This window comes from Punica granatum, chromosome 4, assembly GCF_007655135.1.
Source record: "Punica granatum isolate Tunisia-2019 chromosome 4, ASM765513v2, whole genome shotgun sequence".
Classification (NCBI taxonomy): domain Eukaryota; kingdom Viridiplantae; phylum Streptophyta; class Magnoliopsida; order Myrtales; family Lythraceae; genus Punica; species Punica granatum.
Window position 1 is genome coordinate 10,723,887 of NC_045130.1, and position 15,658 is coordinate 10,739,544.

Below are 15,658 nucleotides of genomic sequence, written 5' to 3' on the forward strand. Positions count from 1 at the left end.
CAGATTTGTGTTTCATCAAAAACACATATCCAAATCTACTGAAATCATCAGTAAATGTAATAAAGTAGAGATACCCACCTCTAGCAAGCTTGTTCACTGGTCCACATACATCGGTATGTATGAGAGCCAAAAGATCACTAGCTCGCTCACCTTTTCCGGTAAAAGGGGCCTTAGTCATTTTCCCCATTAAGCAAGGTTCGCATGCCTCGATCGATTCTAAATCAAACGAGTCCAGTAATCCATCCTTATGGAGTCTAGAGATGCGATTCTCGCTAATATGGCCTAAACGACAATGCCAGAGGTAAGTCGGGTTCGAATCATTAGATTTGAGCCGTTTGGTTTCCACATTATAAATAGGCGTATCTAGATCAAGAACATACAGACCATTACTTAAATGTGCACTGCCATAATATACATCATTCATGTACATAGAACAACACTTGTTCTTTATAGTGAAACAAAATCCCTTCTTGTCCAAACAAGAAACAGATATTATGTTTCTACTAATAGCAGGTACATAATAACAGTCGTTAAGATCTAATACAAGCCCAGTAGGCAAAACTAGGTGATAAGTCCCTACAGTTAATGTAGCAACTCTTGCTCCATTTCCAACTCGTAGGTCCACCTCGCCCTTTGTCAACGATCTACTGTCCTTTAGGTCCTGCATATTTCCACAAATATGAGCACCACATCCGGTATCTAATACCCAAGATGTAGAAGTAGTAGATACATTAATCTCTATAACATGGATACCTGAAGTGGAAGTCTCACTTCCCTTCTTCTTCTTCAACTCTTCCAGGTATATCTTACAATTCCGCTTCCAATGTCCAGTGTTGCCACAATGGAAGCAGTAATCATTCTTCGCCACCTTGGCTTTAGGCTTCAACGCACCCAAGTCAAAATTGGATGCACCTTTAGCCTTCTTGCCTTTACTCTTGCTCTTGCCCTTTCTTTTGGTCCCTTGGACCATTAGAACGGACGTCCCCTTGCTGATATCATGCTCAGCTGTTCTCAACATGCTAAGCAGTTCAGGCAATGGTTTATTGTAGTCATTCATATTATAGCTCATAATGAACTGACTATAACTGCTGGGCAGCGACTGTAGGACTAAATCTGTGGCCAACTCTTGACCAAGAGGAAATCCCAGTCTTCCCAGAGTCTCAACGTACCCAATCATCTTGAGTACATGAAGACCCACCGGGCTACCCTCAATCAACCTTGCCTGAAAAAGTGCTTTAGAGATCTCGAATCTCTCATGTCAGGCCTGCTCTTGATAGAGCTGCCTGAGATGCACGATCATATCGTACGCCTTCATGTTCTCGTGTTGCTTCTGAAGCTCCGAGTCCATGGTGACTAACATGAGACATCCGACGTTTACGGCATCATCATGATGCTTACTATAAGCATCTTTCTCAGCTTGGGGGGCATCGTCAGGCGGTGGCGCAAGAAGAGGTTGCTCTAAGACATATAGCTTCTTTTCTTGGGTGAGAACAATTCTCAAGTTTCGATACCAACCAAGGAAATTATTCCCTGACAGTTTGTCCTTATCAAGGACGGATCGCAAACAGAAAGTACTAGAAGTGCTCCCTGCCATGGTAACTACCATAGAAATATACAAAATAAGTATTATGACACAACAATATTTAATGAGGACTTTATAAATATTGCTCCCACTATTTATATCAAATCAATGACCCTCAACATTGATTCAGAGAATATCATTCTCATAGTAGCTCAAGATCCATATATCACCAAGCTCTGAGTCAGCGAGGGCTGATTCACCCAGAACTGGCTATTTAGGTAGGGAACTCACTTTCCCAATTGCATCACATGCAACTCTTGATTAGTTGAGTGAATAACTCCTTATTCAAATCTATCTTATAGATCGATGCCCAACTACATGCCTCTGAACTCCTAATCCTATTAGGCTTGCTCAGTTAAGTCCGACCCACTGGTAAACACAACGTCTTACTAGGATAGATAAGGGCATCCTGCGAAGGCAAGGTCTACACACTCATCGATCTTGGTCTTGACGAGCGTTACACGGTGGAAGGATATGGACTTAATATTTTGAGGGATTTGATTAACATTTAATCGATCTCACTATACACTATTATGTAACTATTACATAATAGTCCACACGTATAACTATTATACTAACACAACTAGGACATAGTCCATGTCTAACAGTCATGCACCGCAAATATCAAACATAATCATACCAGTACCAAGCATAAAATCATATTTTATGCTATTATCTACTCAGATTCTAACTAGCTAGGCTCTGATACCAATTGCTAGTTTCACAGGATCTACGGAAGCGTAAAAGGAACAGAAATTCAAAATTTCCTACCCGTGAAACTAATTCCAAGACCTACTAGAAGAATAAGAGTAAATAAAAGCGTACCTGGAATATTTAAAATTGTCGACCAAGCGTCCCACGCGTGACGCCTCTACCGGTGTCCACACCGACTTTGTCGACGAGTCTTCGAGATCGGCGGTGCTAGCGACCAACACTCGAAAGAAACACCGATGCAACACCCGAAATTTTTAAGACTAATGGACCTAATTTGAGTTGAACAATTCAACCCAAATTATATATATACTTTATATGCATATATATGCACGCACACATATATCAGCACATATAAATATGTGTTGCTTTTTATATATAAAAAGTATATGCATATACACACATTATATATATACATTCACACACACATATATCCATACAACCTCACTGCCCCTTTTTATAAGCAGCTGAGGGGGGAAGAAAATTTGTAACCCACCGATGTGGGACAAAGAATTAAGAGTTTGAAATTGCCATGTGTCATCACATGGATCGTGCATCAATTGTGTCCATTTAATCTAATAAATCGAGTCTAATTAATCGACAAATTTAATCTCATTAAATATCCGATTAATTGATCGCACCATAAATCATCTAATCTCTATTAGACGATTTTGTTTGTTTCAAAATATCTCATCAATTTAGTCGTCGTGTGTGACCCTGTAGGTTCCCAATTACGTTGATAGTAATATCGAAATCTCTATTTCAATATTACAAACAGTGAGCGGCATCTAGCAATGCATCAATGTTACTCAAGTAATCGGAAAGTCAATTTCTCGACGAACCTCGTGACCTACGTTACCGTGTAATATAATCCCTTTGTCCTCTATATCTCTATTGAGCCCAAGGCATGGTCGATGACATCCTTGTATGGCTCAATATCTCTTTTTCTTGGTTTACCGGTTAAGTCTATCAGAACAAATGAGCTCGATATCGTTATATCGACTCATTTGGGTATGCATACACTTTTAGACTTAACCACCAAGTGGCCGTGAGATATCGCTCCCGTTTCGTAGGAGGGATAAATCCTATCTTGATCACTCACATTCCTCTCCATGCTCTGTGGTATACCCAATAACTGTCTTTATAACCATCCTGTTACAGTGGCGTTTGACAGTATCAAAGTATATGACATTACATGTAGGAATCTATGGTGACCTCAAGTCAAAGGACCATTACACTATAGTCACTTTGAGATATGCTAATGACAGTCACGTAACAACCCATGTAGCAATCTCATGGTGGATCAGTCCAATACACATTACGCTTAATGTATACATGTGGTGTGATTTGATATCTCCATATCCATGACCTATGAGACTTGGTCATCAATCAACACTCACACTAGTCTAACCGTATTATCGTTGTCCTAATTAACGATAATACTTTGACTATGGACATTTAGGAATAATGTTCATTAATTATAGGATCTCACAATCAAGTCACACTTGATGCCTATTGAACCTACTATTCCAAGGACATTATTGTGTAAAATCATATTTAGCGCAATCTACACAATAACAGATATGCCTCGTAATATAATGAAATAGATATCATATTACAGAACTGATTATAGATTGCCTCTAGGGCATACACCAATTCCCAACAAGCGGAACAAAACGTTTCCTTACTTTTTTGCAAAGTTTCTTTAAGTAAGCACATTAGCTTATGTTAATACTTATATTTTAATTTACTAGTAATATAGCACATGTATTGCACGTGACAAGTAGCAATTTGCAACTCACATAAATACAGAAAGTCATTTTTTAAATAAATTTCGACGACATCCCTTATAGTTTATGAAACGGCCAGCAACACTCCTCCCTTCAAAAATTAGCCACACACCACCCCTCCTTTCGCTGACGTGACACCAAGAGTACATTCACTTTGTCACGTGGATCCCATATCACGGAACTGCACAAACCGATCTGTTACCTGATATCTATACCCGAACCAAATCTGACCCGATTTAAGGGGAAAAAAAAGTAGAAATCATTGAAATGAGGGATGGTGTGTGGTTAATTTTGAAAGGAGAGGGTATCGCTAACCATTTTACAAACTATAGGAGGTGTCGTTGTAATTGAGCATTTTCTTTTTTCAACACAAAAATGTAACTGCTGGAATTTGACTGAAGTCCCTAGTCCAACTTGCAACATTCTGATTCTTGACAATAAACAAGAATGAACCGGACAATCAATCTCAAAATAGATTTAAGCAAAGGACAGTCTTCCGACCACCTGCACGTACATGAAATGGAATTCACATTTTAGAGGAAATATAAAACAACAAATGCACCCATTGACCCCGTAGCCTTCGCTGTTAAATAAGCGGAGATACTTGTCGAGGCCGTGCGAGGAAGAATATGAAATAAGTAGATCTAGCATTTTGCGGAGGCTTTTACTTTGATAGGAGCATGCAAAAGGCGTAAAAATATCAATATATAAAAATAATGATAGCGTAAAACATAATAATGATCACGAATAAATGATAATTCTACGAAGTAAAAGATAAAAACGAGGGTGATGCTTATCTGAGCATTGCATGAGAGCTACTTAACAGGAGTGATCGCTTGATGCATGGGTAATTAAGCGATACATGATGCCAACTTCGATGATAAATTATTGGCGTAAAATGAATGGGATTAATAAAAGTAAGGAAAAGATCTAATTTTTGCTCATAAAGGAAAGAAGAGATTGAGGAAAAAAAGCACTCCCTTTTCCGAATAACCGAAGTTCTTGAACGTTTCTCAAAGAATGTTGAAGAGCCGCAACCGACACGAGGGGCGTCATGATTAGCAAGGGGAGTCGCTAGGTAACTTCCAAGTGCTTGTTCGAGTCTTACTGTTGCGGTGGCTTCTTGGCATAGGGAAGATCTCGGTCTATGAAGATCTAGACTTGAATGAGACCAAGGCGAGCCTCAAGTTTAGAGGGAAACAGATAGCCTTGCTTGGGACCCAATCTATCTATCTTTCAGCCGAAAGATGCACGACGCTACATTTGCATGTCATTTCTGCAGTAATTGCTGCAAGGGAGAGATACATTTCCATGGAACATGCGATTGCCATTTTCTTCACCGTATGTTCATCTTCATGAGCTCTTACTTGCACAAACAATGGACTTACTATTTCACAAATTTTCGACATTTAATACAAGAAATCAGCTCATCATTTAATAGAAACACCGTGGTAGGTATTGACAAAAGTAGCAGATGAAGATGTCAGTTTCCATATGGACGGTCATAGACAAAGTGGTCTCTTCCGGTCCTTGAGGCTGCACACCTTATTGAGAAGCCCTTTGCGCCCGGGGAAGGGGTTATAAGCCTCTTCTAGTTCTACCATGTTCTTGCTCAATGTGGCGGCCCTATTCCCTTTGAGCACCCCTTCAGCAAACTCCCACTCGATTTTGTCCTTGTACACAGGATCTTCAAGGACCTCATCTGTTGTGCCAGGCCACAGTTATTCATTCACTCATTAATTTACATATATTTAACCCAATCGACTATCCTCCATCGTAAAACGAAATAAAGACCGGACCGAACAGATGACAAGGGGAATGTATGGATAAAATGAGAGAGAGATAGCATCATATATAAGCTCACCCGCTAACCTGGACCACTCCTCAAAATTGCAGGCTCGGAGGTTCTTGGATATCCTCCGGAGGTAGGTTGAAGGTAGAGTTCCGAGCATCTGGCCTTTGTACTCGCCAAAGTCCATGACTCTGTCTCGGGCTGGGATGGCAGCGCCAATGGTAATGTGGGGTTTATTGATAAAAGGTCCACGGCTGCAAGCTGCCAACCTCATGGTCCGATCGGATGTGAACCTTGGGAATAATAAGAATGATGAAGAGGGAGAAGGACCAGGAGGAAGGTAGAGGATCACTGGGGTAGGGTTCTAGGGTGCGGTTTGGCGCAAGAGGCGAATTATCAACTCTAGTGTAGATGGTTGGCGCCAATAATCCAGAAGTCTGCCTAATACGATAAAAAAGCAAACCAGAAACTCACCGGTCACAAAGGTCTAGCAAGTAAGATACTCCGACATGTAAAAGATTAGAAACTAAAGATCAAAACCAAATGCACCAGCATCAACCTATGCAGAGGAATTAACAGATCAGCCATCAGCATCCAACAGCATCAAAGTCCAATAACGTATAAAATGATATACATTCAGCGCAACAACTGGAGAATAAGCCCAAGTCCACAGAGGGGGATTTTTTTTTTGGCCTAAACCGACAAAGAACCAATTACAAGGTAGCAGCTCGTTTTGTTTTTTCTCATGGGGCTCTCAGAAATTGGGGAGGAAACAGTCAATCTGAAGTTGTCTCAATCCATATCTGTGTGATACTTTGAATGGATACTATAGTGCAACTAGTATACCATAGTGCAACATTTTACCATATGAAGAGTTATATTTTTTTTTTTATCAAATGCCAATTGGATCATACTAAGAGCAATTTTGAGAAAAATCTCGATAAATTAAAAAGTTTCTTCATAAATATTGAATAATTTGAATTCATTAAATTTTCATGCTCATGTGCAGTGCGTAGGCTTGCACCTAGTTTAGTTAAAAATCTTTTATAGAATTATTTTAGACCCCTGCGACGAGAGCTCGTCATTTGTTCAATGAGAGACTTCCATGAGCTTTCCTTAAGCTAATAATCAAACGTCCATTCACATTCCATGTATTAATCTATTATGTGATTACCAAGATGAATTCATTACTTAAATAGAAATTACACCGAAAATGAGATGGAGAAACTTTTTCAAAGTTTATCCTAATAATATTCATGAATTCAATTTTAAACATTAATTAAAATTAAAAAAAACACAAATGCCTGTGGAACTCGTGGTTCATGTGACTAATTAAATTATATTTATAGTATTAAGATTATCAATGTTAAAACATACAATAACTCAAAGAAATATAAGAGAATATACATTTACGAGGCACTTCTCTCTAAAGTAAATAGAAAAATGAAGTTAAAAAATGAATAAAATAGGCCAAATAAGAAGCATAGCTTGGTTGGTTAATTTGCAAGCTCCAACATTGGAGAATGGTGGGAGGTTACATGTTCGAATCTTATGGTGAGATTATTTGTGATCCATTATTAGTTATCAAAATTTTTATTTCATTGTATTAGTATCTAGGCATATCTTGTAACCAAAAAGTATATATAAGGACTCGGGGAATACCAGTACTGAAAATCAAATTTAGAACCTCTTGATCCCAGATCGAGAATGATGCCTCCACTCCAGACTCCATTACTCCACTCACATTAATTGATGAGGTAATTATTTATTATAAATTTTGCAAATTAAATAAAACAACTGTCGATTATTAGGTGAAAAATGAGTTGATGAAGTTTAGTTGTCATAAGAATGAAAAAAAAATATAAAAGGTTAACTTGAAACGCCAACATCGAGAGGGACTGAAGTACTTACATTTTATTACTGTTAATTATTTAAATTAAGAAATGCCAAATATGCAAAATCTAATTCATTCTACTGTTGAAGTATTTTCGCTTATTTAATATAGCTAAAAAGTTGAAATTCGAATAAACTTTTTTCATAATCAAATTGAGTGGAGAACAATTTGATGAAATTTTAATAATTATAATAAAATATTCCGAAACATAAGTTATATTAGAGTTAAACAGCTAAAATAAGTAAAAGTTGTTTTAGTGACTTTCTAGCGGAAAATGGAACTGATCCACCAAAAGAGTTTTGGAGTGATACTAGTGCAATAGCACGCGCGTTGCCCTTGCATTCCTATTCTTTGATTGATTTCAATTTCTCACTACAACTTTTTTTTTATCATAGACATTTACAACCTAAAAAACAAAGAACAAACAATATAGTTCTTTGAGAAATGTCAGTTTCCTATTCTTTTTTTTCTTTTTCTTTTTTGATAAATAAAAAGGCTGGCATCAATGATGGCAACCTTATTGCACTCCGCTACGTAATGTCGATTTCCTTATTTATCTTTGACTCTTACTGCAAATCCATGCCTTCATCCCCCTATGAGGAGTGAAGTAATCAAAGAAAGAAGTGAGAACATTTCTATTCTATCCATGTCTATGGAAGACGAGAATGAGCAAGAGAAGCACAAATTGATGTTATCACACCAATATGAAAGGGATGTGAAGAACGACAAAAACTTATTCGCAGACTGGCTGAAGAGCCTTCTCCAACAATATCGAAATGCTATCATATCCTATGGTTAATAAAGGATTAAAAAAAATGCACCTTAAAGAGTAAAAGAAAATATTAGCAAGACTCAATTTGATATGTGTGATGCTATATTAGCAAAAATTGCATTCTTATATGTTTGGACTTTTGTTCATTGTTGAAGCTTCTTGCACTTTTTCCTTCAGGCATGTTATTATACAACACCAAACTTTTCTTGAAGCAAAACAAAGTATCTCATCATAAACTACAATATATGATTGATCTTCGGGGTAAAATCTGGAGCGGCTGTTCAGCAGGAAAGGAAGCAGAAGACAGACCAACTGATGAAGATGGTTATGGAGAGAGGGCGGGATAAGTGTCGGTGGCAAATCGAATGGTGAAAAAGAGACAATTGAGAGGGAAAGCGAGGGAATGGGGAGGGGAAGTTTTATTCTTTTTCTTCTTTTGACATAACATATGTGATTGAGGAGGCACGGTTCCAACTAAAGCACCCGAAGAAATCTAAAAAAGGCATAATTGATGTCTCTAGGTGCGAAAATACTTCAAATAGTGTAGTATCCATAAGTGTGAAAACGGTCAATGAGGTCCACATTTTTTATTAAAGGTATATATCGATATAATTGAAATGAAAAATACAATTAAATAGATAAATATGCAAGTAGACCTTGGCGTGAAAAATTTCATTTAATTTAATTTATATTTTATACTAGTAAATTTAATATAACAATTAAATTTTATAGTATGTAATCACGTTATTAATTTTTTCGGGGTAACTGCATGAAATTACGTATAATTAACTCCATAGTCTACGACAAAAGCTATATTATAAGAAATCAAATAGTATATTGTACTAGTAAAACTGAAGGATTATACGATAATTAACTCTTTAATGCCCAACAAATTTCTATATTAGAAAACTAGCTTGTATCGTCATCGTCATAATTATGCCATGCGGCTCAAACTGACGATTTTCAATATCAGTTTACTTGAAACATTAACTCCCTTTTCGGGACGTCTCATGCCAGCAAGGTTTCGTGTTTCCCCTCATTGCCAGCTACCGCGTCTTTTTTTTTTTTTTGGTTAATTTAGCATTGATTGATAATTTTTACTTGTCATCGTAATCCACGTGTTTTTCCCCCCAAAATGAGTGTGATTAATAAATTACTTTTCCCTATCTCAATTCCTTCGGTGAAATCACGAAAACCCCTCACTTATTAGCTAAAATTAATCATCGAGTCCAATCAATATATATATTATTGTTCATGGGGGTAAACTCAATATCAACCGTGCGCACCCGAATTTCATCTCGTCGGAGCACGCATGCGCGTGCCTATATAACGCGGCTTGAGAGTATCTACCTTCCCGGGGACGCGCGACAGACACACGTGAGAAGGAGTCGTCACTACCTGTTTATGAGCCGAAGGTCGAGAGCCGGTGAGTTGCCCGGGTCTAAGGGTATGGGATACACCTAGTATGCTAAGGCAATAATCTGTACGGAACCGGAAATTTCGAATTCGGGGATTCTATTATGTGTCAGCCTATATCCTACATGCCCTTTCGGTACTCTAGCTTACTAAGCTTATCATTTTATTTATTTATCGCATGATTTAGGGTTGCACTTGACTCACCCGTTTTGACATTGTAAATTCAAAAAAACACTCCGACCATTCACTATCCGACCGGGATTCTTACATGAATAAATGTACATAATAAATCCTTACATTGTTCTCTCAAATAAGAATACAAATTACAACAACTGAATCTCGATCGGTTCGTATTCGGTCATTATTTCACTCATGCTCACCGTATGGTTTTGGAAAAGACTGAAATTTAAATTAAAATACACACTCGATGTATGGGGGCATTGGACCCCGTGATCTACGATTAGAGGCATTGGACCCCATGCGAATTGTGTCCTAAATGATTGGGCTCAACCCGCATAATAAACAAGTGCAAAAATTGTAATAGGTAAGCACAAATAAACAAACAATGGAATTTTGTTATTGTCAAATTTACGTGAGTTAACCGATTATTAACTAGATATCTTGGCATGCAAATTCTACCCTAAAACAGACAAAATTGGTGATGGAGAGGACATGGAGCATTCGACGTTATTTTTGTGGACCCGACAAACACAATATCTGTAATCGAGTCCCAAATGCGTGGGTTGTTTTAAAATTGTTCTGTATCATGACAATGTAGCTTTTTTATAAATTAAAATAAGAGTGTTTTTGCCTAAAACCCGAAATCTAACCCTTTGCTCGACTATTTGCCCGTGTTTAATTAAAACGAGTTTGTGATTAATCCGTTTTTTCGCGTTTTGACCCATTCTTAGCACAAATCTAGGGAAATGGGAGCACGAAACACCACTTGGATGCCAAGATCTCTGCACATGACCAATATGAGACCGGACAACCTTTCACAGGCCGTCCTCGCTCATACCTCTAATCCAATTCCCTAAGTGCCCAAATCTACACTAGGGTGACGGTAGGATAAGAATCGATAGTCATGCTCTTGAACAGGAAAATATGTGTGTGCATGAAAAATCAAGATTACATGGCATGGACTATCGAAAATCGATAGCTGGTGTCGACTGATCCCTTGAATCCGTCGGGGTCGTGGAGGCCCCGAAAGACTCGAGAGACCGATCACTCAACCCAGAAGTGGTCCAAAAAGGACTCGTATACCTCGACTTAAGCCGCCTCAAATCGGGCCTAGACTTAAGTCAAGACATACGAGTACTCCCTAGATATCCATGCTACGCGTGACACGTAACTCGGTGTTTTTAAAATTGTGAATTTTTAAAAGGGGCAATGCCAACAGTTTTTGAACTGTCGACGCGATTACAAATTATTGACCGGTTCGTGCATTTCATTTAAAAGAGTCGAGTGATTCGTTTTAGCCAAGTTTAACGTCCCGATTGCCCCATATGTGAAATTTTGAGTTAATTAAAAATTTGCTGAATGCATTAATTTACGGGTCTCAAGTCGTTGGAACGGTCATTGATGGACCGCCCCGATAAAATTGCAATTCCCGACCGTCTTGGGGTTTAATCCAATTTTTAATCAAATTTACGTGATTAAACCGATTCATGCGAGATTTTAATCAAAGACAGTTTTAAACATTCCAAGCACGCTAATATGGACAAAATGATCACAATAAAATTAACTCGTCGGTTTTAAGTCCAAGTGATTAATTAAACCATTTGATGTATCTTTTGCCTTAGAAACTATGGATTTACAAAGCAACTTATTTGAATCTAACACATTTAACTTACGATTTATCATCCAATCAAAATCAAATATGAAATACGGTTGTATGCAATCATATATCACTCACGATCATATCACACATTTTATAAATTGTTCAAAGATCAAATTAGAATAATTTCGAAAGAACGGGGACTGATTTGGAAATTCGGCTAAAAAAATCTCGGGGACTGATTTGAGACGACTTGAAAAGTGTTCCGGACTAACTTGGAAAGTTTGAAAAGTTCTGTGGCTGAATGGGAATTAAAAATGACCTGGGACCTGATTGAAACAGATTTAAAAGTTTGGGACTGATCTGGAAAAAGAAAAAAGGATTCACAGGGACTTAACTGAAACGAATTAAAAAGTTTCCTGGACTGATTTGAATGACCTGAAAATTATATGGCTGACTGAAAATGTTGAAAATGGCCCAGGGCCTGATCGAAACAAATTTTAACGTTCGGGAATGATCTGAAAAAAGTGGAAAATCTCTCAGGGACTGAACTGAAACAAATTTAAAAGTTTTCTGCACTTATTTAGATCATCAGAAAATTCTATGACCGAACTGAAAATGTTGAAGATGGCCCAGGGCCTGATTGAAACACATTTTAAAGTTCGGGACTGATCTGAAAAAAGTGAAAAATGTCACAGGGACTGAACTGAAACAAATTTAAGAGTTTTCTGGATGGTTTAAATCATCTAAAAAGTTAAGGACTATGCAGAAAATACTGAAAATGGCCTGGGACTTGACTGAAACGCATCTGAGAGTCTGGGACTGATTTGGAAAAAAGTAAAATGTACCCGGGACTAAAATGAAGCAGATTGGAAAGTTTATAGAACCGGGTTCAAAACAAAACCCGCTCATCTCCACGGTCTGCAATCGTTCATTTCTCATCAACACCACCCAAACAAACATTAATACATGAAAAAGAAGCCCTAAACATGCCATTAAGTCAGGATATTTACCTAGTTTGGGGAAGAAAGAAATCCAGAAGTCAGATCTGTCCTGGACGAGTCGGGTACCGGTCGGGTTTGGCAAACCCGATTGACAGAGAAATGTCCGGAAAGGGTAGTAGGCTAGAGCAAACGGTCCTGGCCGCTCCTCCGAGCTGACGGAGTGGCTTCAGGCTCCTTGTAGTTTCTAAAGGTGGTCGGGATGGCCACGAACTAGGGCGTATTTGTCCAAACCCGGAAAGCAATTAGCAGACCCGATTAGAGAAAAAAAAATGAACAGAGAGAAAGAGGGGTAGTCTGGGGTGGCTCGGGCGTCGCGACTCAGTTGTTGCTGCTGAGCTCAAGGCTCGTTGCCACTGAGCTGAAAGTGTCGGAAGAAGGGGGTTAGCTGAGAGGAGGAAGTGTGGGAGTAGGGACAAGCCGAGAGAATGCTAGCTGAGGGTTTTTTTTTTTTAGGAGCGTGAGTTGAAGGGAAAGTTTGTGAGCTGGAGAGAGTTTTCAAGCGGCTGCGGAAGATGAGCTGGGAGAAAAAGGGAGTTAGGCGGTTGAGCTGAGCTGCGGGTTGTGTCCAAAGGAGCTGCGGGAACCGAGAGTGGGAGGGGAGCTGCCGGTGTGTCTCAGCTGAAGGCGCAAGCTTGGGTTGGATGAGAGAACTGCGGGTTTTTTTTTGGGATGCCGAGGGAATGAGAGCTTCAGCTGGAGGGAAAAAGAAAGGCGGTCAGTGTGTTGCTTAGGATTTCTTAGCTGGAGATTTTTAGAGAGGAGCTGTAGGCGGTCCAGTGAGGGAGTCCCAAATAGAGGAATGAGCTCAGGTTCTGATGAGGTTTTTTTTTTGTGGAGGGTGAAGCTGTTCGAAGAAAACGTGAGGAGTCGGGGTTTCGGAAGGCGATGGTGATGGATCCATTTTTGGCTACAGTAGAAGAAGAGAGGGGAAGGTCGCCGAGGAAGCGTATCTGAACCCGAGGTTTCAAAGAGTTGGTTCGAGCTTGAGGGTTTCCGGGGCAGAGGTGGCGTGTGCCGAGGGAGAAGAGGATGACATCGAGGAGAAGATGGCTGCAGGTTAGTTAGGGTTTTTTTTTCTAGGGTTTCTTTTTTGTTCAGCGGGGAAGAAGAAGAGGAGAGGAGAGGAAAGAGAAGAAGAATAAGAAGAAATTGGGGGGGGGGGGGGGTCTTGACCGACTTCTGACCGGCCCTGACCCCAACTGTCCTTTTTTTTAGATTAAAAATTTAAATTTGAAGCGCGTAGAGATTAAAATTCTCGTTTTTGCAATTGAATGTCGAAAAAAAAATATCCGGGACCGGCATTGTGTTCAAAAAAATTTATGGAACAATATTGTGCGATAAAATATTTTCTGACCTTAAATTTTCGTCCCAAATTTTGAAATTTGACATTGATGTACTTTAAGTTCAAAGACGTCCCGTAGAGTTATTTTTTGAAAAATGGTGAATTGGCATTAAATTAGGAAAATGTCATGGAGGGTGAAGCTGTCCGGAGAAAACGTGAGGAGCCGGGGTTTCGGAAGGCGATGGTGATGGATCCGTTTTTGGCTGCAGCAGAGGAAGAGAAGGGAAAGTCGCCGAGGAAGCGTATCTGAACTCAGGGTTTCAAAGAGTTGGTTCGAGCTTGAGGGTTTCCGGGGCAGAGGTGGCGTGTGCCGAGGGAGAAGAGGATGACATCGAGGAGAAGATGGCTGCAGGTTAGTTAGGGTTTTTTTTTCTAGGGTTTCTTTTTTGTTCAGCGGGGAAGAAGAAGAGGAGAGGAGAGGAAAGAGAAGAAGAATAAGAAGAAATTGGGGGGGGGGGGGGGGGGGGGGGGGGGGGGTTCTTGACCGAATTCTGACCGGCCCTGACCCCAACTGTCCTTTTTTTTAGATTAAAAATTTAAATTTGAAGCGCGTAGAGATTAAAATTCTCGTTTTTGCAATTGAATGTCGAAAAAAAATTATCCGGGATCGGCATTGTGTTCAAAAAAATTTATGGAACAATATTGTGCGATAAAATATTTTCTGACCTCAAATTTTCGTCCCAAATTTTGAAATTTGACATTGATGTACTTGAAGTTCAAAGACGTCCCGTAGAGTTATTTTTTGAAAAATGGTGAATTGGCATTAAATTAGGAAAATGTCATGGAGGGTGAAGCTGTCCGGAGAAAACGTGAGGAGCCGGGGTTTCGGAAGGCGATGGTGATGGATCCGTTTTTGGCTGCAGCAGAGGAAGAGAAGGGAAGGTCGCCGAGGAAGCGTATCTGAACTCAGGGTTTCAAAGAGTCGGTCTGAGCTTGAGGGTTTCCGGGGCAGAGGTGGCGTGTGCCGAGGGAGAAGATGATGACATCAAGGAGAAGATGGCTACAGGTTCGTTAGGGTTTTTTTCTAGGGTTTCTTTTTTGTTCGGCAATGAAGAGGAGAGGAAAGAGAAGAAGAAGAAATTGGGGGGGTGGGGGGTGGGGTCGGTCTTGACCGACTTCTGATCGGCCCTGACCCCAATTGTCCTTTTTTTTCTTTTTTTTAATTAAAAATTCAAATTTGACGCACATATAGACTAAAATTCTCGTTTTTGCAATTGGATGTCGAAAAAAAATTATCCGGGACCGGCATTGTGTTCAGAAAAATTTATGGAACAATGTTGTGCGATAAAATATTTTCCGATCTCAAATTTTCGTCCCAGATTTTGAAAATTGACATTGATGTAAGTGAAGTTCAAAGACGTCTCGTAGAGTTATTTTTTGAAAAATGGTGAATCGGCATTAAATTAGGAAAATGTCATATTTTCAACAGTTGCGAATGCTTGAGCAATTTACTAAAAATACTTCCCCCGTACAAGTGACAAAATGATGATTTTGCCCCTTTTGGAGCCAGTGGATCAAAATGAAGTGCTGAAACCAACGGTGCATCTAGAGGAAATACCAGGCTAGCGGGCTCTTGGG